This window comes from Stegostoma tigrinum, chromosome 11 (assembly GCF_030684315.1).
Source record: "Stegostoma tigrinum isolate sSteTig4 chromosome 11, sSteTig4.hap1, whole genome shotgun sequence".
Classification (NCBI taxonomy): domain Eukaryota; kingdom Metazoa; phylum Chordata; class Chondrichthyes; order Orectolobiformes; family Stegostomatidae; genus Stegostoma; species Stegostoma tigrinum.
In genome coordinates, this window is record NC_081364.1 from 72887486 (window position 1) to 72909512 (window position 22027).

Genomic DNA, 22027 nt, shown 5'->3' on the forward strand with positions numbered 1-22027 from the left:
AGTGAGTGTTGGATGGTATATAGGAATATGAAGAACAAGTAATCAGAGGATTGGAATTTGTTGTGTGTGAAAAAGCAAGGATAGTACATGCCATTTTTATTCTGAGTAGTATGACGGAAATCTGACTGCTTCGGCAAGCTGACTGACCGGAAACAACAGTCAAATCTATAAGATAAATGAAAACATCATGAGAGACAAAACCAAATTCAACATGTAAGGAGAAAGACTGCCATAAAAAAATTAAATACTGGACCAAAAAAGATAAAATGCTGACTTCAGTGTAGTTACATGTGTTCATGATCTGTTTGCTCTTCTGATATCATGTTGCTCTTGCTCAGAAAACACAACTTTAAAATCCTAACTGAGCCAACACGGACGTCAGGATTCAGACTTTTTAGGCCACTCAAAATAAAAATCAACAAAGCTTTCACGTCAATATCTGAATAAAAGTCACTCTACACACCCTGGAAGCACTGTCTCAGAATCTAAAGGGAGTTACTCAGAGTCAAAGCAAGGGAGGCTGCCTTCATGCAGGATAGGTTCACCAAGAGCAGTCTCTGGCATTAATACAGGGTAATGGGCTCTGCCAGATGGACACCCAAGGCAGTCAGCTTCTCAGAATCCACACCTCTGCAGTCCAGTGAGTGGGACACAGTCAGCCCAGTGGGAGACCGAACCCGGTGTGGGAAGTGGGGAGAAAACAGCTGGGAAACTGTAGAGACATCAGTTAGATGTCGGGTCACCTATTGCTCAGTCTGTCAAGGTCGCAAAAGGGGGCTGCCACATCAGTCCTCATTGTGCTCAGTGATATTACACTGAGAACTGTCTGACTCCAGGGTCAGGCTGCTGTCATTGATGCAAGGCTGACAACTACTACTTTTCACAGGTGTCATGGACCGCTGCTGTTTTAATCTCGTCGGATACGGGAGGCACGGTGGCTCAGTGATTAGCACTGCAGCCTCACAGTGCCAGGAACCCGGGCTCGATTCCAGGCTCAGGCTGACTGTGTGGAGTTTGCATATTCTCCCCGTGTCTGCATGGGTTTCCCCTGGGTGCTCCCACACTCCAAAGATGTGTCGGCTAGGTGGATTGGCCATGCTAATTTGCCTGTAGTGTTGAGGGGTGTGTGGGTGAAAGGAAGATGGGTCTGGGTGGGATGCTTCAAGGGGCGGTTTGGACTTGTTGGGCTGAAGGGCCTATTTCCACACCGTAGGGAATCTAATCTAATTTAATATGTCACAGATGAGTATGAGCAAATGGAACAAAGGAGCAGGAATATTTCCAAGATAACAAAGTGTGGGGCTGGATGAACACAGCAGGCCAAGCAGCTGCAGTTCCCTGCTGTGTTCATCCAGCTCCACACTTTGTTATCTTGGATTCTCCAGCATCTGCAGTTCCCATTGTCTCTAAAGGCAAATTTCTATGTGAGGTCTGGAATAAGTGAGTCGATGCCTGACTGAACACAGGGAGACAAGGAACTGGATTGAAGCTTGTGCTTTGTGAAAAATTAATGATAACTCATACCTTTCAGAATCAAAGTGGGTTGGAGTCTGAGGAATGAGAAAGGTGAAGTATCGTCAAACCTAAAAGACAAATGAAAACACCATAAAAGTAAAAACCAAATTCAACATGAAAAGAGAAAGAGTACGATCACACTTAAATACTAGACCAAAAAATATGCTGACTTCAGCCTCATTACATATGTCAAATATTCATTTGCGCCTTCACTGTCTACTTGGTCTTCCTTCAACAATTTAACATTTTAACTTGTCAACTGAGCAGCCAGGACATCACCCTTCAGATACTTCAGTTCAAAATGACACTCAACAAAGCTTTGCTCTAATCCAACACCTTGAACATCTGGAATGATTTCCCAAAGGGCCTTTTTCATCTAAATACTATTTTTTGGCTGCTGTAATGTAGGAAAGGCACTGGTTAATGTGCAGAAAGCACGTTTTCATGAATAACAATTGGTAATGATTAGCTTTTCCATTGAAACAACATTCACTGAGGGATAAATAGTAGATGATTTATACGGGAGAATTCCATTCTTGTTTTTTTTGCAAATTGTTGTGATAATGGGATCTTGTGGTCATCTGAGATGAACATTTTTCCTGCTGATATCACCTTCAGCAAAGACCAGAATAAACATTTTGCTCCATCAAAGAGCGGACACAAAAATGTGGCCAATATAATTTTGGTTTTGGCAAGTACTGGAACCATTGCGACCCACAACATACACGCATTAATTCAATCGGGTTACCCCAAATTCACATCATTTTTCCAGTTTTCCCGTCTTTGAAATTCGTACTAAAATCCAATTTCTTTACAAATAGTGTCCAGTATATATTGAATTCAAATTACCTCAAAACTCTTCTCACAACCAAGAGTGATACCACGAAGGTATTGCTCCTTTCCCTCCGCTTCAATTAGTGTTAGTTCTAATTGCACTGATGAGGGAGAGAAAAGAAATAAGCGATTCGCACTTGAAACTGCAGAGCTACAAGTCTGCAATGTTCACCTCACGTTGTCTCAACATGAAGTGAAGACACACAGCAGTTACTGTATATTCTTGTTTGTGTTTATGACATCACAGGCAAACCATTGTGATGTCACTGGGCTTATTCTTTTTTAAAAGAAAACCTTCCTGAGAAAGAACACAAAACCTGTTCGAGCAGTTACCTGCTGTTTTCCACTTCATCTCCGTGTACGCGGTTGTCATGTGGGGAGGGCTTGTTTGTAAACGTGGGCATCATGTCATGGATGCAGTTTCCCATCTTCACCATTTTCCCTTAACAGCCTTCCTGGGATATTGCCCATGGAGGTGAAGGCACCAGGAGGCCTGCCCACATGTGACCAATACATTTATTAATTTATTTGGTGACCAGACTGGCTGGTCAGCTGTCAAGAGGAAGGATGGTCTCATCTGTCCTGAAAATCCATTAAAAACATCCTGGAGGTTAATTCAACGTTTACATTGACCTTCGAATCCTTTGCACTCCTCTCATCACAGTCACAACAACACTTACTGTTATGTCCTGCATGTTCACCAACTCTCTATTCATGCTCATACATTACCTTCAGTTCCAGAGCCCTTATCTTATCTATTAGCCACCAGTGTGACACCCTACAAAATGCTTCTTGGGAATCCAGGTGTTATGCAGCTGTTGGTTTCCTCTTTGCGACCTCACTTGTTTGACTATCAAAAAGGAATGAAATTGTCAAACATGCCTGGCCCCAGGGTGACCTTGAACTGACCTGCAACTGCCCTGACTCCATCATGGAATGTCTTCTTCTGGATTGACCATGTTGATTTAATCAGATGATACGATTTTTGTTTTAAAAGCATTGCTGAAACATACTTAATGAAGAGACATTATTAAGCACTTTCCCAACTGATTGAAATCATGTTAACTGGCTTTATTCCTTATTTTTGCTCCTCCTTCTTTCTTACATAGCAGTGTTACAACTGCTAATTTCTACTGAACTCAGACTTTTCCAGAATCCAGGATGTTTTGGTAAACCAGAAACCAAAATATCTACGATGTCTGAAGCTGGGCTCCAGGGGTATTCAGTTTCTTGGAAGGACTGACAAGAAGGAGGAGGTAGGTCAGCTTTGCTGGTTACGGAATAAAATTAATATGGTAATGACAATGGATATTAGTTCTGGTGAAATGGAGTCTGGGTACAGTTTAGAAACATCAAGGGACAGAAATTGACAGTGGTCGATGTATACACCCCAGTCAACTCGCGTGGTACTTTTAGCAGAAGGCACTAAAAAGGAAATTGAAGACACCAGCAGAAAGGGAGAGCTCTAACTATGATGAAAGGTCACTGACTTCAAGAGTCAGGTGACTTCAGTCTGCATAAAGATTGGGCAAAGCAAATCAGTTATCATTCCATACAGGAGGAATTCCTGACGTACTTTTTAAATTCATTCACGGGATGAGGGCATCACTGGCTCGGGTAACATTTATTACCCATTCCTAAATGTCCAGAGAGCAGTTAAGAGTCAACCACATTGCTGTGGGTCAGGAGTTACATGTAAGCAAGAATGCCAATCTACTTCCCTTAAAGGACAACAGATTCATGCTCATCATTAGACGCTTAATTCCAGGTTTGTATTGAATTCAAATTCCGCCATCTGCTGCAACTGGATTCAAACACAAGTCCCCAAAGTACTATCTGGGTCTCTGGATTAAGTGTCCAGTGATAACAACCTCAGGCCATTGTCTCCCCAATGAAGTGTTTGCTGTGCGGGTTTCTGGGTCAACACTTTGAGGAACCAACAAGCAAAACTGAAGTTTGAGGTGGGAAGACTGTGTCCATGCCCCCTCGGGGAAGTGAAACTCATTTTCACCCACAGAAGGAAACTAACAAGGAGACCTTCCACCGAGAGTGCCAGAGGCTTTCGGAGAGAGCAACCCCCAGAAAGCAGAACTTCACTCACTTGGCTCTATTTTCCCATTCCAGACTCCAAAACTAGAACCTATTTACAGCAACAAATGGAAGTATTTGATGGATGCCCTGGGTTTGTGCTCCTTCCCCATTGCTCACCTACAGTTTTCCTGCTTCACCTTGTACTTCCAGCCAAACATCACTGATGTCAGCTGCTTCCTGCCATTCCAAATACTGCTCCTCAAGTGGAAGGACAAACAGCAATGTGGAAATTCAAACACATTTCTGGTCTGTGGAGGAAATGATACTGTTATAATTTTAGATAATTTTTAAAGGGCTCTTTTTGACCTTTGAAGCAGGGGGTGTATAAACACTATCACAGGCTCGAACTCACAACCACTTGTTTCTGAGACCAGTGCTCTGACCACTGAGCTGTGCAGCCAGGCACAAGACATGGAAAGAGGGTCTCATGTATTGGAAATAACAAAAGAATAGATAACTGGAGACTATTATATATCAAGACGTAACAAAACCGAAACAGAGCAGAGGGGCATCATGTGCAGAAGGTTGGGAGAATGCAAGGTCAAATCAGACAGTGTCCTGAGTGCCATAAACTGATCTTTCCTGCTGGTCCAGAGATTACGATTCAGTGCCTTCACTGTCGTAGCCTGTTCATGGTTATCATTTAAAGTAATAAATACAAAATATTGACTGATCTTGAGAAGGAGAATTATGTCATTGATCAGTCAAAATCGATTCACTCCATGTTACAGTTCCACATCAGCAATGCCAGCTGAAACTGCCTGATGCGCAATCAGTTTAAAACAAGAATAGAGGGAGGACAGGAAAAGTGAAGGGCAATCGTAGTTTGTGAGAGGTGACTCGAGGCCAATTGGAGCCAGGTTCAATGTGGGTGCTGAAGACCAGTCTTCACTGTTTACTCTGGCATACAGATCACAATGGATCAATCACACAAGGATCCTCCTTCGTGTGTTGTCCTTTGCACATCACAACTCGGGTCAGTGCCTCGAGGGGCTCGGATACTTTTAATTTGGCAACGAACTCAGGTCAGTGGTGCACAAACTAAGCTGTGTCGGGACACTATTTAAACGGGTCACCACTCATTGCAATGACCCAGAACTATGCAGAAAGAGGAAGAACACCAATACAAAATCTTCGCTTTGAATGGCTATCCCTGCAATTTCATCCGCAGGTACTGACTAAACAGCAACACGAAGAGGACACATTATGCCCTAACACACTGGACAAACTGCCACACATCAAGAACATATCAGAACTGACAACTCCTATTACCACTCGGAATTACAGTAGCACACAAGCCCAAAGCCACGCTACGACAAACACTCTCAAGGATTAAAGACACCATACCCACGATATGCAGAACTGACAGTGTTTACAAAATACTGTGCAACGACTGCCACAAACATTACATCAGACAGACAGGAAGGAAACTAGCCATCAGTGTACATGAACATCAGCTGGCAGCAAAATGACATGACAAACTTTTCCTCATATCAGTACACCCGGATAATGAAGGCCATCAGTTTAACTGGGACAACATAACCATAGTAGAGCAATCCAAACATAGCCACACATGGGAACTCCTAGAGGCATGGTTCTCAATCCATAATGCAGTCGGCAAACATATAGAATTGGACCCCATATGCAACCCATACAGAACAGAATGCGAAATGACAGAAGTTGCCGGAACAGACCGGGCAGTATAAATTTCAAGCGGAGGAGAACAACATCGCTTCTTCAGAAGACTCACTCATGACGTTACCTCGCATGGTTACGAAAAGTCTGTTTGAAAACAAGCCAGCTGGGCGAGCAAGTTTACAACTTTACTTGTTATCTTTACCATTTAATGAGTGGCTCAGTGTCAGTCTTTGTGATATTATACACACAGTGTTCTACCCGCTTCTCCTGCTGTACACAAGGTGTCCCGACAAAAGGCAGCTTTATGTGGAACACAAGCAGTTTCTCCTGACAATGGGTACTGTTGCCATGAGCTGGGATATGAAATATACAATGAGCTGAAGTCGCCCCACACTCATGTTACTCATTTACCTTTTAATTTCAATTTTCAATTTCCAAAACCCAGCAATCCATTCACTTCCGCTGCTGGGAACCTGACAAAAACAGCTTTGGGCAGACATTCCTCTTCAGGAGCGTCTGTCAATTTGCAAGGGTAGAAAAGCTGTCAACTTCACTCGAGTGAGAGAGGATACAATATTCCAATCTTCCAATCCAAATTCAGATGCCGTATCAATTACACCACTGGCTCCACACTTCTTGCTGCAGCTTTCATCCTGTCGATTGCGATGTAATCAGGGATATTGGCGGAAAAACCATTTGCAAGGTGAATATCCTGCAAAATAATCACCGTCACTGCTGCACTTCAATGTTCTCCACTTTGTGAAGCGGTGAATGTCACTGGCAAACGAAACACATTAGCCCTCACATGCCTGCTTCACTGTCACCTGTTTCTTTGCGACCTGTTTCTCTGCTGGAACTTGCCATTGCTTTGTTCACAGTCACTGCAAAGTTCTGCCTCGCATATCTTTTTTTATTAAATTATCTCCTCCCAACTTAAAAACATTCCCTAGTCTTGAAATCTCCCATCCTTGGGAAATGACGACCGCAATTCATACTATCTACATGTCTCATTATTTTATGAACTTCTAACAGGCCGCCTCTCAACCTCCTAAGCACCAGCGAGAAAAGTCAAAGTCTATCCGACCTTTCTTTATAAATCAAAGCTTCCATACCAGGCAACATCCTGGTAAACCTCTTCTTAACGCTCGCCAGCTTCATGATATGCCTCCTGTAATTGTGTGACAGAAACCGCATACTGTATTCCAGAAGAGGGCTCATCAACATCCTGTGCAACCTCAATATGACTTCCCAACTCCTAAACTGAAACAATTGAGCAATGAAGGCTGGCGTGCCAAAAAACTGTTTAACCACTGTCTAAATGGGATGTAAACTTCAAATAATCATGTACCTGGATCCCCTAAGTCCATGAGTAGGCACCTTAACAGTGAGACAAAGTCTGTGGGAGGATGAGGAATAGTTTTGAATTTCTTTGACCTCACATCTGAAGAAATTTATTGTACATATGCAGCTGAATAAGTTCAACAATTCATTCTCTGTGAAGAACTATAAATGAACCTGAAGATTTTTCAATTAAAAAGTAAAGTTAGACCCTCTCGAGTCAGAAGGAAGCCATCGCTGTTCTGTTTCTGAACTTCTCTTACCCAACAGGTTCTGCAACATGTCCATATGAAGATGGATAAGGGAGAACCAGTGGATGTAGTGTACCTGGACTTTCAGAAAGCCTTTGATAAAGTCCCACATAGGAGATTGGTGAACAAAATTAGGGCACATTGTACTGGGGGCAAAATACTGAGTTGGATTGAAAATTGGCTGGCTGACAGGAAGCAAAGTGTAGTGATAAACGGGTCCCTTTCAGAATGGCAGGCAGTGACCAGTGGGGTACCACAAGGTTCAGTGCTGGGGCCGCAGGTGTTTACGATGTATATTAATGATATAGACGAAGGCATTAGAAGTAATATTAGGAAATTTGCCGATGACACAAAATTGGGTGGCAGTGTGAAATGTGAGGAGGATGTTATGAGAATACAGGGTGAGTTGGACAAGCTAGGTGAGTGGACGGATGCGCGGCAGATGCAGTTTAATGTGGATAAATGTGTGGTTATACACTTTGGTGGCAAGAACAGGAAGGCAGATTACTATCTCAATAGAGTCAAGTTCAGTAAAGGGGAAGTACAATGAGATCTAGGTGTTCTTGTGCATCAGTCAATGAAAGCAAGCATGCAGGTACAGCAAGCAGTGAAGAAAACTAATAGCATGCTGGCCTTCATAACAAGAGGAATTGAGTACAGGAGCAAAGAGGTCCTTCTGCAGCTGTACAGGGCCCTGGTGAGACTACACCTGGAGTATTGTGTGCTGTTTTGGTCTCCAAATTTGAGGAAGGGCATTCTGGCTATTGAGGGAGTGCAGCGTAGGTTCACGAGGTCAATTCCTGGAATGGCGGGACTATCATATGTTGAAAGATTGGAGCGACTGGGCTTGTATACACTTGAGTTTAGAAGGATGAGAGGGGATCTGATTGAGGCGTATAAGATTATTAAGGGATTGGACAATCCGGAGGCAGGAAGCATGTTTCCGCTGATGGGTGATTCCAGAACCAGAAGACACAGTTTAAAAATAAGGGGTAGGCCACTTAGAGCAGAGTTGAGGAAAAACGTCTTCACCCAGAGAGCAGTGGATATATGGAATGCACTGCCCCAGAAGGCAGTGGAGGCCAACTCTCTGGATACTTTCAAGAAAGAGATAGATAGAGCTCTTAAAGATAGTGGAATCAAGGGTTATGGGGAGAAGGCAGGAACACGATACTGATTGTGGATGATCAGCCATGATCGTAATGAATGGTGGTGCTGGCTCGAAGGGCTGAATGGCCTACTCCAGCACCTATTGTCTATTCATTCACCATATCCAGATACATGAACTTTGGATCACTCTCCAAAGGTATCAGTAACTATTGCCAATCCTCAGTTACATCTGGAGAATTTGATGTTTGACCTTTCTGAACCAGTGCAAGTCATGTAGTGAAGTTGCACTTGCAATGATATTCGGTTAGGAGTTACCAAATGATCGTGAAGGAATAGTGATGTTTTCCAAAAGAACAATTTAAATGTTTTCACATTTTTGATTCAATCCAATGATCTGACATATTACATAAGGTTGTCACAAAACAATACTTGATACCAGGCACTTATTCGGACAAGTGACCCAAAACTGGCCAAAGAAGTAGGTTTCAAGGAATATCCTGAACGAACAAAGGGACTTTGAAAACCAGGGATGTTTAGGGAGTAAATTCAAGAGCTTATGGCCTTGGAAACTGAAAACATGAAAAAGGTGGGAGAGTTAAAACCAGAAATCTACTGGAGGTTGGAAGTCAGGGAGAACAAATGTCTTGAAGGAAAAAGCAAAAGAACAGTAGATGCTTGAAAGTAGTAACACAAGCAGAAATTGATGAAAAACTCAGCTTATCTGGCAGTGCTTGTGGAGAAAGAGCAACATTATTGTTTTGTGTCCAGTAACCCTTCTTCAGATATATCTCAGAGGGGTTTGCAGCTGGAGGGACTATCAAAGGAACGAGGTGTGATGACAAAATTTCAAAATAAGCATATGAATTTCAAAACCTTGGTGCTTTGCCACTCAGAAAATGTGTATGTTCGTGAGCACAGGATAGCAAAACTTGAAGATGTTGAAATCGGTGAGAATAAACACACGGGCAGCAGATTTTTGGATCATTTCAAGATTTCAGGGAAGTAGTATTAAGAAGCCGGCCGGGAGTGTGTTTGGGGAGTTAAGTCGAGAGGTAGCAAAGGAATGGATGAGAGTTTTAGCAGCAGATGAACTGAGATGCTGTTGAGGTTGAAATTGTATGTGGACTTTGTGATAAGGAGTGTGGGGGTGAGTAATGTGGTTGGAAGCTCATCTTGGGATGAAATATTGCACCATGACTGTGACCAGCGTGTTACCTGCCAGTTACCAGGGGCAGGGATGGAGTCAGTGGTCATGGAGTGGAGTTTGACTGCCAGCCTGGATTGAGGTTTAGCACTGTCTATTTAAATGTGATCTATACCCCTTTTCAAACAGGAACGGACTTGGCAGCAGAACTAATTTGTGAACCAACTGTCAACTTTATTGAGACAATGTGTGGAGTTTATCTGTTATGAAGTAAACTACAGTGACAAACTCAGACAGCTACTTACAGTTGAATGTGGATTATACTGCTGAAGTCATTAACTAGGCAGTAGAGCAGTGAAACAACATATTGGAGTTTTTGCAGCCTCGGTCTTCAAACTTTTTCTTCTGTCTTGGGCTTTTATCTTCTGATTCTTGTTGCTTTCCATTGCACAGATCTTTCTTGAGAATCTTTTTAATGCTTGATCTTTTTTGATTAACCTCCTTCCCTGCCCAATCACAGTTCATGTGAACAACACTCACCTCACTTAACCACGTGGTGTTCTTCATATTCATAATTATTCTCTTTACATCTTACCTGAGGACTGTTATATACCTGTATTTATTACCCTTATTTCATCGCCATTTCTCTATTCGCTGACAGAGAGGTATCAAGAGCTATCTTTAGATTTGAGCTGCAGGAAGCCTTTTCAAGCATGACTGATTAAAAAATAACAAAAGAACTGGGATGTTGTAAATCAGGAACAAAAACAAAGTTGCTGGAAAAGCTCAGCAGGTCTGGCAGAATCTGTGAAGGTAAAAAGACAGAGTTAACGTTTCGGGTGCAGTGCCCCTTCCTCAGAGAGACTTATTAAAGCCCCAGGGTCGCTAATGTAACAATCTTTCTCATCCAGTTCTCAGTCTCATTTGTCTCAAAATGCAACATTGTGACGACGATCATTCGCTTCTCACAATGACAACACGAAGCACTGCGCATGCTCCAGCTAACAATTGCATCTGGGTGATTGATGTCAGCGAGGGGCCAATAGGGGCACAGGGGTGCCGTGCATGACCGGGCTGATGTCGCTGCCATTCTAACCATTCAGAATGAGGAGGAGGCGGGATCGGTGAAAACCACGTGATCATCCACGAGAGCAGTCGCTTCGATAATATGAACCGCAGATGCTGGAGAATCCGAGATAACACGGTGTGCAGCTGGATGAACACAGCAGGTCAAGCAGCATCAGAGTAGCAGGAAAGCTGACGTTTCGGGCCTAGATCCTTCGCTGAGACCAAGACTTGTGCAATTGAGGTAAGAGTAGGATACGGTAAAGAAAGCAAAATGGCAGAAAGCGGGAGGGAAGTGATTTTTTTTTGTCTTGGATTCTCCAGCATCTGCAGTTCCCATTATCACGGGAAGTGATATTCGTATGGGTTTGGAAGTTTTACAAACACTTAGTGCACGTCGGAAAACACATATTTGAAACTCCCAGACTCACGTTTGCAGAAAACAAATCAATGCCTCAGATGGCATTAGGTCCGTGTGACCGCCACCATCTTTATTGGGGGCAATGATCCGCGGGGCGCATGCGCGGCAGCTTTGAAACTTTGAAAGGGCCGAGGTGAAGTTGGGCGCATGCGCTTCCGCCTCTGGTCGAAAGTGAGAGAACAAGGTGTGGGGCTGGAGGAACACAGCAAGACAGGCAGCATCAGAGGAACAGGAAAGCTGGCGTTTTCCGGTCTACACCCTTCAGAAATGGGGGCGGGGAAGGGGATTCTGAAATAGACAGGGAGAGAGGGGAAGACAGGTGGAGAGGAGACAGACAAGTTAAAGAAGTGGGGATGGAGCAGGTAAAGGTGAATGTAGGTGGGGATAGGTGAGAGGTAGAACAGGTTAAGGAGGTGGGGATGAGCAGTTGTTTATTGTGAACTGAGTTTAGATGTTCTGTAAAGTGATCCCTAAGCCTCTGCTTGGTTTCCCTGATGTAGAGGAGGCCACAATGGGTACAGCGGATGCAGTATACCACATTAGTACCTGCATTCCCCATACAGATGGCCTAAAAGCCCTATACTATTTCCTGTCCTGCAGGTCTGACTAGTTCCCCTCCACTGACCCCCTTATGCGCTTAGGTGAACTCATCCTCACCCTAAACAATTTCTCTATCAACTCCTCCCACCTCCTACAGACAAAGAGGGTGGCCATGGGTACCCGCGTGGGCCCAAGCTATGCCTGCCTCTTTGTCGGAACAATCCCTCTTCCGTATATACACTGGCCCTGAACCCCACCTCTTCTTCCGGTACATGGATGACTGTATTGGCGCTGCCTCGTGCTCCCATGAGGAGCTCGAACAGTTTATCCACTTCACTAACACCGACCACACCAACGTTAAGTTCACCTGGGCCATCTCCTAACACCTTTCTCACCTTCCTGGACTTCTGTTTCCATGTTGGGCAACCGTCTGGAAACCAATATCCATTTCAAGCCCAGCAACTCTCTCAGCTACCTGGAATACACCTCCTCCCACCCACCGCCCTCAAAAAATGCCATCTCCTATTCCCAATTCATTCACTTCTGCCGAATCTGCTCCCAGGATTCCACTCCCGTACATCTGATGTCCTTCCTTTTCGAGGACCGCAACGCGCGCCCCCCCCCCCCCCCCCCACCCCCGGCAGTGATTGAGAATGCCCTTGACCGTGTCTCCCGCATTTTTTCACAACTCCTCCCTCGCACACCGTCCCTGCAATAACAACCGAAAAAGAATCTCCCTCATCTTCACGTACCACCCCACCAATCACCGGATCCAACGCATCATCCTCTGACATTTCTGCTATCAGCAATCCGACCCCAACACCAAAGACATTTTCCCCTCCCCACCCTTGCCTGTTTTCCAGAGGGACCACTCTCTCCGTGGCTCCACGCTCCTCTCCAGCCCCACCACACCTGGCACTCTTCCCTGCAACCGCAGGAAGTGCTACACTTGCCCCCACACCACCTCCCTCACCCGCATCCCAGGCCCTAAGAAAACTTTCTACATCAAGCAGATGTTCACCTGCACATCTGCTAATGTGATATAAAGCATCCCCTGTACCCGTTGTGGCCTCCGCTACATTGGGGAAACCAAGCGGAGGCTTGGGGACTGCTTTGCAGAACACCTACACTCGGTTCACAATAAACAACTGCGCCTCCCAGTCGTGAACCATTTCAACTCCCCGTCCCATTCCTCAGACGAAATGCCCATCCTGGGCCACCTGCAGTGCCGCAACAATGCCACCCAAGGGTTGCAGAATCAGCAACTCGTATTCTGCCTGGGAAACCTGCAGCCCAATGGTGTCAATGTGGACTTCACAAGCTTCAAAATCTCCCCTCCCCCAACTGCATCCCAAAACTTGCCCAGGTTGTCCCTGCCTCTAAAACCTGTTCTTCCTCTCTCCTATCCCCTCCTCCCACCTCAAGCTGCACCCCCATTTACTGCCTACTAACCTCATCCCGCCTCCCTGACCTGTCTGTCCTCCATAAACTGACTTATCACCTCACTACCTCCCCACCTATACTCACCTTTACCTGCTCCATGCTGGCATCTTTGACTTGTCCATCTCCTCTCCACATATCTTCTCTCTCCATCTTCGATCTGTCTCCTCCTGTCTCACTATTTAGTTCAGAAACCTCTTCCCCTACCCCATTTCTGATGAAGGGTCTAGGCCCAAAATGTCAGCTTTCCTGCTCCTTGGCCTGCTGTGTTCATCCAGCTCCACAACTTGTTATCTTGGATTCTCCAGCATCTGCAGTTCCTGTTATCTCTTTTCCAAGAGAAATGTTTGTTTCTTCTGGGTTTCTCTCCGAGAGTGTTGGATCAAAGCAGCTCGCACTGCTCTTGCTCACTTGTGTGCTCCCTGATCACCTTTGTCGTTGTCTAATCTCTTCAGTCTCTAATGATGGATATATTTGATCTCTGTAGCATTTTACTGTTACTTCCTTATACCTTTTTTGTAAATAAATTTTCCACTGCTCCCCACCCCCTCACCGTGTGCTGCCCTCTTACCAGATTAATTTTTGAATGGTATCTTTCAGTCAGGAAATATTTTCCCAGAAAGAGAGTACATTTTTCTTCCATTTCAGACCACCAAATTCTACAGCATTTTTATTCTGTCATTCATTTTGCACTTCTGCAACAGTTGCTCTGTTTCTCCTTCCACAGATACCAGCGATCGTTGCCAAAGCCCTCTTACCTGTGCAGAAGGTGATGTTCAACTTTCGTGTCCTGCTGCAGTTTGTATGATGAAGGTGATCCCACAATGCGGGCATTTGAGAAGTTACAGATCGTTCATCTAGCGATACTGAAGAGCTGATGGTGTTAGTCCAAATCAACAAACAATTTGTATTTTTATCATGTTTTACAATTTGATTAAAACTATTATCACGAAACTTTTGACGTAAGGCCATGTTAGGTCAGGTGACCAAAAAGTAACCAAATTTGCAGGTTTTCCTGACTGTCTTAAAGAAGGTAAGCAAACCTAAGACAATTATCATGGGAGTTCCAGATCATGGGAATTCCAGACCATGTTGCCTGGCAACTGTAGAAACAGCCTCCAGTAGTGAAGCAATGATTAAACACACTGTTGGAGTCAGAAACTAAATGAGTTATCGAAGTCTTGAAGGTTGTTTGGTGCAGGGAGATAGGGCTCATCACAGCCAGGAATTAAATCAAGGATGGGAATTTTGAATTGTTGCTTATAAATAGGAGCCTTTGTGGATCAGGGAGCATAGCAGTGATGGGTGAACAGGTCTTGGTACAAATGAACTTGTGTTCAGCAGAATTTTAGGTATTCTTGAGGTTACAGGGACATTGAATGTGGGAGGCCGACTGGCAGTGAGTTTGGATCGTTACGTCTAGAGGTAACACGGGAATAGATGAGAGGTTCAGCAGATGCGCTGAAACTAAGGTGTCATTGTCAGGTCATTGTCACTGAAGTGGAAGTAAGTGGTTTTTGTGCAGGACTCTGCTGTTTACCCTCACCCCACCTCAGGAATTCAGCTGTTTGTGAATTTGCGGATCAAGTCTGTAATAAGATCAGGAACTGAGTGCTCGCCTTGACCCAAACTGGGTGTCACTGAGCAGGTTACTGCAGAGTAAGTGCTGCTTAATAGTGCTGTTGACGATACCTTCTATCACTTTACTGATGATAGAGAGTAGATTGCTTGAGGGGAAATTGGTCGGGTTGGCTTTGCTGTGTTTTTGTGCTGAACAGACCTGGGCAGTTTTCCAAATTGTCAATAGATGCCAGTGCTGTAGCAGGACTGAAGCAGTTTGGCTTGGAGGCTAGCAAGCTCCAGAGCACTAGTCATCGGTAGTGTTGCCAGGGCCTGTAACCTTTGCACTATTCATCCATTTATTAATATTATTTGTAATGAATCAAATTGGATGAAAACTCACATCTCTGATGTTGCGGACCTCTGGAGAAGGCTGAGATGGAGCATCCAGTTGGCACTTCTGGCTGAGGATTGCTGCAGTCTTGTCTTTTGCATGGATAGGTTGGGCTTTTCCGTCAGTGAGGATTCGGATTTTTGGCATGTTTCCTCCAGTGAATTGTTTAATTGTTCATCACCATACACGACTGGGTTTGGCAGCACTGCAGAGCTTAGATCTGATCTATTGGTTATGGGGTGGCTTAGCTCTAACTCTTGCTGCTTATGCTATTTGGCATGCAGATCGTCCTGTTGGCAAGTTTTACCAGGTTGGCACCTTATTTGTCGGTATGCCTTGTGCTGCTCTTGGCATGCCCTCTTGCACTCTCCATTCAATCAGTGTGGTTCCCCTAGATCAATGGTAATGTTTGAGTGCACAATATGCTGGCCCCTGAGGTTACACATTGTGCCGGAGTAAGTTCTGCTGCTGTTGATGTCCCACAAAGCCTCACAGATGTCTGGTTTTGAATTCCTATATCTGTTTCAAGTCTGTCCCTTTTAGCCCAAGTTCATGCCACTCAACACAATGGAGGGTATTCTCAAGTTAAAGATGAATCTTTGTCTCCACAGGACTGTGCGCTGGTCGCTGTTATCAATCCTGTCACAGACAGATGCAACTGCACCTGGGAAATTTGTGACAATGAGATCTGCTATGTTTTTCCCTTCTGATGCTTGCGTCAGTACCTGCTGCAGTCCCAGCCAGGCAGCTTTGACCAGCTTGATTGGTAATCCTGATGCTGAACTACTCCTGATGGTAGACATTGAGTACATTTAGTGCCATTCACACTCACACTGTTTCTCCGAGTGCTGTTCAACATGGAGTTTTTTTTATTAAAATTCACTCTTCGGATGTGGAAATCGCTGGCTGGACCAGCATTTATTACCCATCCCTAATTGCCCCAAAGGCAGTTAAGCGTCAACCACATTGCTGTGGGTTTGGAGTTGCATGTCATGCAGACCAGGTAAGGATGGCAGATTTCCTACCCGAAAGGACAAGTGAACCCGGATAATCAGCAATGGTTTTATGGTCATCATTTGACTATTAATTCCAGATCATTATTTAATTCAAATTCCACCATTTGCCATGGCAGGATTCGAACCCAGGTCCCCAGAATGTTATCTGGGTCTCTGGATTAATAATCTAGCAATAATACTGTTGCCAATTTATCAACTGAGGGAGAATGTTCCATGGCATTCAGCAGGAGCCATGAGACTTCCAGGCGTCAGAGTCAATATCGAGTACTCCCAGGTCAGTTACTGCAGTCAGAATAGCACTGTGCTGCCACGTCTGTCCTGCTCCTGGGACAGGCCTTCACTAAGGACAGTGATGGTGGCGTGTGTCACTTGTCTATAAGGTCGATTCTATGCATATGGCGCTGTTTCTTGACTAGTCTTTGAGCCATCTCTCCAAATTTTGCCACTCGCCCCGAGATATTCGGAGGGAGGAGTTTATGGAGTCGATAGGGCTGATTCTGCAGTTGTCTCTCCTAGTGCCTTAGTAGATGCCAAGTGGCCCACCCAGCTTCGTTCCTTTGTTGAGACTTTACAGTCATTAGCAACTGAGTGGCTTGCTGAGATTGGCAAATTTCTTTCCCTGAAGGACATTAGACTTTTTTTTTCTTTTTCTGCCATTAGCAATGGTTCCATGGCAACCAGACGATTATTAATTCCAGATTTTTTTCTTTTGCATTCAAATTCCACCATCTGCTGAGATGGGATTCAAACCCAGACTTCTGTTGTACATTTTAATATTCTGGAATAAAGTTCAATCATCAGGTTTGTGCACTCATTTTTGAATATCTCTAACACAGGCATTGTTTCTTTGCAAACCATTGTCCATCATCCTGTCTCCTCCATCCTCCCCTCCAACAACATGTGAGGGAGACACAAAGAAACTCCATCTCACTAAGATTGAGACAATCCAAATCGGATGCCTCTGCTGCTTCCCTCTCTTCCACAAGCCCACCAAACCAAATTGCCTGGCACATTGCTCATCGTTTTAGCCCTCAACTTTCATCTTTCTCCAGTCTCGTGTCAAGCCTTATCAGAGTTCGTCTTAATCCTTTGCCCTATTCTCGCTAAACTATGAACATTCTAACTCTCTCTTATTTCTCCTCCTGCTCCTCCTCCGCCTCCTTGCCTCTGCCCCCATGCCAGTTCAGATATTGTCACTTGTTCTGTCTGCCTCTCTTTTCTGGTTATGTCCTTCTCACCCGTTCTGTTTAAAACCAATATTTGACCTCACTGTCGTTGGAAAATCCCACTCGATCTCTCTCTTTCCTGTCTGAAATCCATGTAGTCGATGTCTCTCAAGGATCTATCCTTGGCCCATGCTGTTTCTCACAGACATACTGCCAGGAGGTGAGATCTTCCACAAGCACCATGTTAGGTTTTGCACGTATACTGCAATATTCAGATCTAACTCCCCTCCATCACTCTCCTTTGCTCCACTGTTAATCAGTTATAAAACTGCTTATCATGCTTCCACTACTTGATTAGCTGAAATTTCCTCCAATAACACTTTGTGATAATTAAACACATTGCCTTCAGTTGTTATTAAAAATTATCTTTTTCTTACTAGTCTACTGAATCCATCCCTCTCATTGGGAACTGTCTGAGGCTGAACTGCACACTTCTCAATAATGCTCTCATATCTCCCCTCAACGTGAACATCTTACCATACATCTTCTCAATCACACGCCAGAAGTTTCAACCTCTAAAATGCTCCTTCTCTCCACCTCACTTGTAACTGAAACCCCTTACCCACATCTGTGTTGCCTTAAATTTGATGATTCCAAAAGAAAACCCTCTACTTTCTGCATTATCAAGAATCTGCTCCCATGATCGGAAATATCCCCTCTGCATTTATCCTGTCAACTCCCTTAAGAGTCCTGTATTTTTAATTGGATCATCTCTCATTCTTCTAAAATCTAGTTAGCAGATTCCAAACCTGTTTAATCTTAGCTTAAAAGATAATCCCTCCAAACCAGTGATCATCCTAGTTCATCTTCTCTGAAATACCTCCAATGAAGTGATATATTTGCTTAAGTGGACCAGAAAAGCTGCTCACATTCCTTCAGATGTGGTCTTAACAACAATTTGTACATTTGTCCTAAGACATGTATTCCAAACTCTTATACTGCAAACATCTTGACATAAGGGATAACATCCCTTTGCCCTTCCTGATTATCTGTTGCAACTGTGTACACACTTTGTATTTCCTGCACAATTATTCCTGAGTTCCTATGTGATGCAGTTTTCCACCGTTTTTACCTTTTAAATAACACTGTTGTTTGGTTGTCTCCTCAAGAATAAACTTCACAATTTCCCACATTTATACACCATTTGCCAACTTGTCACCCATTTATCAATATCTCTCCATAAACTGTAACCCTCACGGAACTTGTTATCCCTTCATGAGATCCTCCCTCATTCTTCCAATCTTTTTGTTGGGAGCACTGGGCCAGACGACACATGCGTAATTGTTATCTTTGAAGGGGCATTCTTTTGAATAACTGGGAGAAGCTTGCAGTCCATTGTTCAGAATCGACACAACTTGTTCATCAAGCTGTTAGCTTTTCCAGCCCAATGTCTCATTGATGTGGCAGTGCAGCAGCACAGAAGAAATCATGCCATCTGCATCTCTCTAAATCTTGGCCGTTCTTTACCATGTGTCAAAGACCTGCAGTTCTGGTCAGTGACATGAAGTCCCAAGGTGGAAATGCCTAGAAACCCAAATAGATTTCTCCCCGAATCAACGACTGACCTCCAAAAGGGATAATGTGTAATAGGGACAATGACAGTTATCCTCGGCCAGGATGAGGGGCTGTTGTGAAATTCTACCCAGACTGACAGTGATGGATTTCATGAATTTCTGTTACAGGATAATAGAAGTGGACTTTCAGGTGGGGAACTCAATTATTAAACACTGGTTTAAGCTGAGAGGGAAAGTTTTAAAAGGGAAAGCGGGTGGTGCCTGTGTAGAATGAGCTGCCAGAGGAACTGGTGGAAGCTCGTCAATTACCCATCCAGATATCTTTTAATGTTGTATGTGAATAGGGAGGGTTTAGAGGAATATGGGTCAAATGCTTGCAAATGGGATTAGATTAATTTAGGATATCTGGTCAGCATAGACAACTGGGATTGTTCCATGCTGTACAACTCGGACTAAGCATTTTTGTTTTCATTTCAGACTTCCACAATTTTACTTCTGCACTGTTCTTAACCTTTCAATCCCTCTGAAAGACTGAGTTACAGATTTACACAATGCCTGTCCTTCCTCCTTGGCTCTTCCACCTCTCTTTCGGTAATTTTGTGCAAACACTGACTGGATACCTTACCTGGAGGATATTTATGAATGGATTTGTTCTATTGATAATCCAATATATTCCCCAAGTGTCGCTCCACAAATGTCCAGAGGATTTCTCAGTTTCACAGTCTGTCTTCTCTTCTGCTTTCTCACTCATTGCACGTACTTTCTGTTTGAAAGCTTAGTCTGCAGTTAGAGAATTCGAGCTGTTCCACATCCAGGTCTGACAGTCACTTTGTTTATCACAGCCCAATTATCTCGGGATTTTGAACGTTGAAGGAGAAAGCAGCACTCACACTTTGGAGAAATGCAAATGGTTTGTGTATAAAAGAGTCTGAAGATTCATCTGAAATGTCCTAACACCATACTGGGGAGACAGTGTGGAAATGGGCAGATTACAAGAAGGAATTTCTTCATCCATCCCAGCTGGAAACTGACCACCAGAGTCACACTGGAGAGAGACCATTCACCTGCTCTGATTGTGGAATGGGATTCGCTCAGCCATCTAACCTGCTTAAACACCAGGGAGTTCACACTGGAGAGAAACCATTCACTTGCTTGGAATGTGGGAAAGCATTCACTCAGACAACTCACCTGCTGATACACCAGCAAATTCACACTGGAGAGAGACCATTGGCCTGTTGTGTGTGTGGGAAAGTTTTTCTGACTCAAATTCTCCTCTGACACACCAGCAAGTTCACTCTGGGGAGAGACCATTCATGAGCTCTGAGTGTGGGAAAGCATTCACTCAGTCATCCAAACTGTCACAAAGAACCACAGTTGAAGGATTTTGCTATTACGCTCACGATCAAATGAACCATAGTTTTTGGCTGTTTGTACTGATGTTACTCATCCCTGTTCAATTAAAGGTGCTGGTATTGTGAATAAAATGTTAATAACAGTTGTATATTTGTCAGGTGGAGCTTGGAAATAGTCACGTCATGACACATTCACACTGACAAAGACTATCCACCAGCACAGTATGTGAGAAGGGATTTCCTGGTTCATCAGGACTGGTTAAATAGCAGCAAATTTGAGTGACTCTTGGGTTTTTTTTTGATTCTGCTGTTAGCTGTCTCCAAACCAGGTATTTTTGGGCTTGTTTCTGGAGATCATAGAATCCCTCCAGTGTGGAAGCAGATGACTTGGCCCATCAAGTCCACACTGAACCTATGAAGAGTGTCTTACCCAGACCTCGTCTGCGTCGGTTTCCTCCCACAGTCCATAAATGTGCAAATTAGGTCGATTGACTATGCTAAATTACCCTTAGTGTCTTGTGTGCAAAATGCAAGGACAGAGTAGGGTGTGAGACTGGATGGGATGCTCTTTGGAGGGTTTGTGTGGACTCCATGGACTGAATAGCCATCTTCCACGCTGTAGGAATTTTATGATGATTATTTATTAGTTATGTCTGCACACCTTTTACAATTACGGATCCTATTGATCTCCACAGACACGTTTCAACTTTTAATAGGTATTTGTTGATTTTTAAACAATGGTAATGTTTCCTTTTAAAAGTTTTAAGTCGAAACAAAAGATTGGGAGGAGCCCAGTAGTATATCCCCGATTGCATTTTCCCAATCGGCTCTGAAACCTGGTGTCCATTGTGACTCTGTTCGCATTGGGGGCTGGGGGTGGAATGCAGTCTCTTCAAATCTTTACCTGTCGTCCATAGCAGTGATGGATTTCATGATGAATACGTATGCACTAGATATCACACAATGTCTTGGTTTATTTTCTATTTAGTCTGCTGTACTTTACTCCACGGGGACCTAGGTTTGAATCCCACCATTCCAGATGGCGGAATTTGAGTTTAAAAAAAAATCTGGAAATAAGAATCTAATGATGACCGTGAATCCATTGTCATTGTTGGAAAAACCTATGTCCTTTAGGGAAGAAAACTGCCATTCTTATCCAGTAATATCAAGATCCCATGAATGATTTTTCTAAAAAAAAATTTTAAAAAATCTCCCGCAAATACATTTATCTCTGTCTTAATTTATTTGATAACTGACAGTTCAAACTGGTTGATGGCTACTTTCACTTTTGATCAAGTTGTGCCCATTTCATGGTTGAAACAAAAAAAAATGCATGAATGGAACCACAGTTGTTCTCGTAGGAACAATGCATGCTCTGACATGTTTGAAAAAAAAAAGCCTCATCTCACTTATGAACCAGATATCAAAGCTGACCAGATCCTGATGCTGTGGACCGTGAAAGTGAAATTCTTCACCGTCTTATCCACTTGTGTTGCTATTTCAGGGAGCTATGAACCTCCCAAACTCCTGAACACCTTTGAGAATTTCATCAAACTGACCCCCAATGGCAGGAATGGA

General features: G+C 43.8%; 1 long non-coding RNA gene across 2 annotated transcripts; it reads left to right on the plus strand.

Annotated features, from left to right (window-relative positions):
- Positions 1–11051: 11051 nt before the first annotated feature.
- On the plus strand, positions 11052–20581 carry LOC132210221 (uncharacterized). Of its 2 annotated transcripts, none has more exons than XR_009446451.1 (3): positions 11052–11230; positions 14115–14420; positions 19940–20581. It is a non-coding gene; the product is annotated as an uncharacterized LOC132210221 (long non-coding RNA). The 2 variants fall into 2 exon arrangements; XR_009446452.1 differs by having other exon boundaries at positions 14115–14269.
- Positions 20582–22027: the final 1446 nt, after the last annotated feature.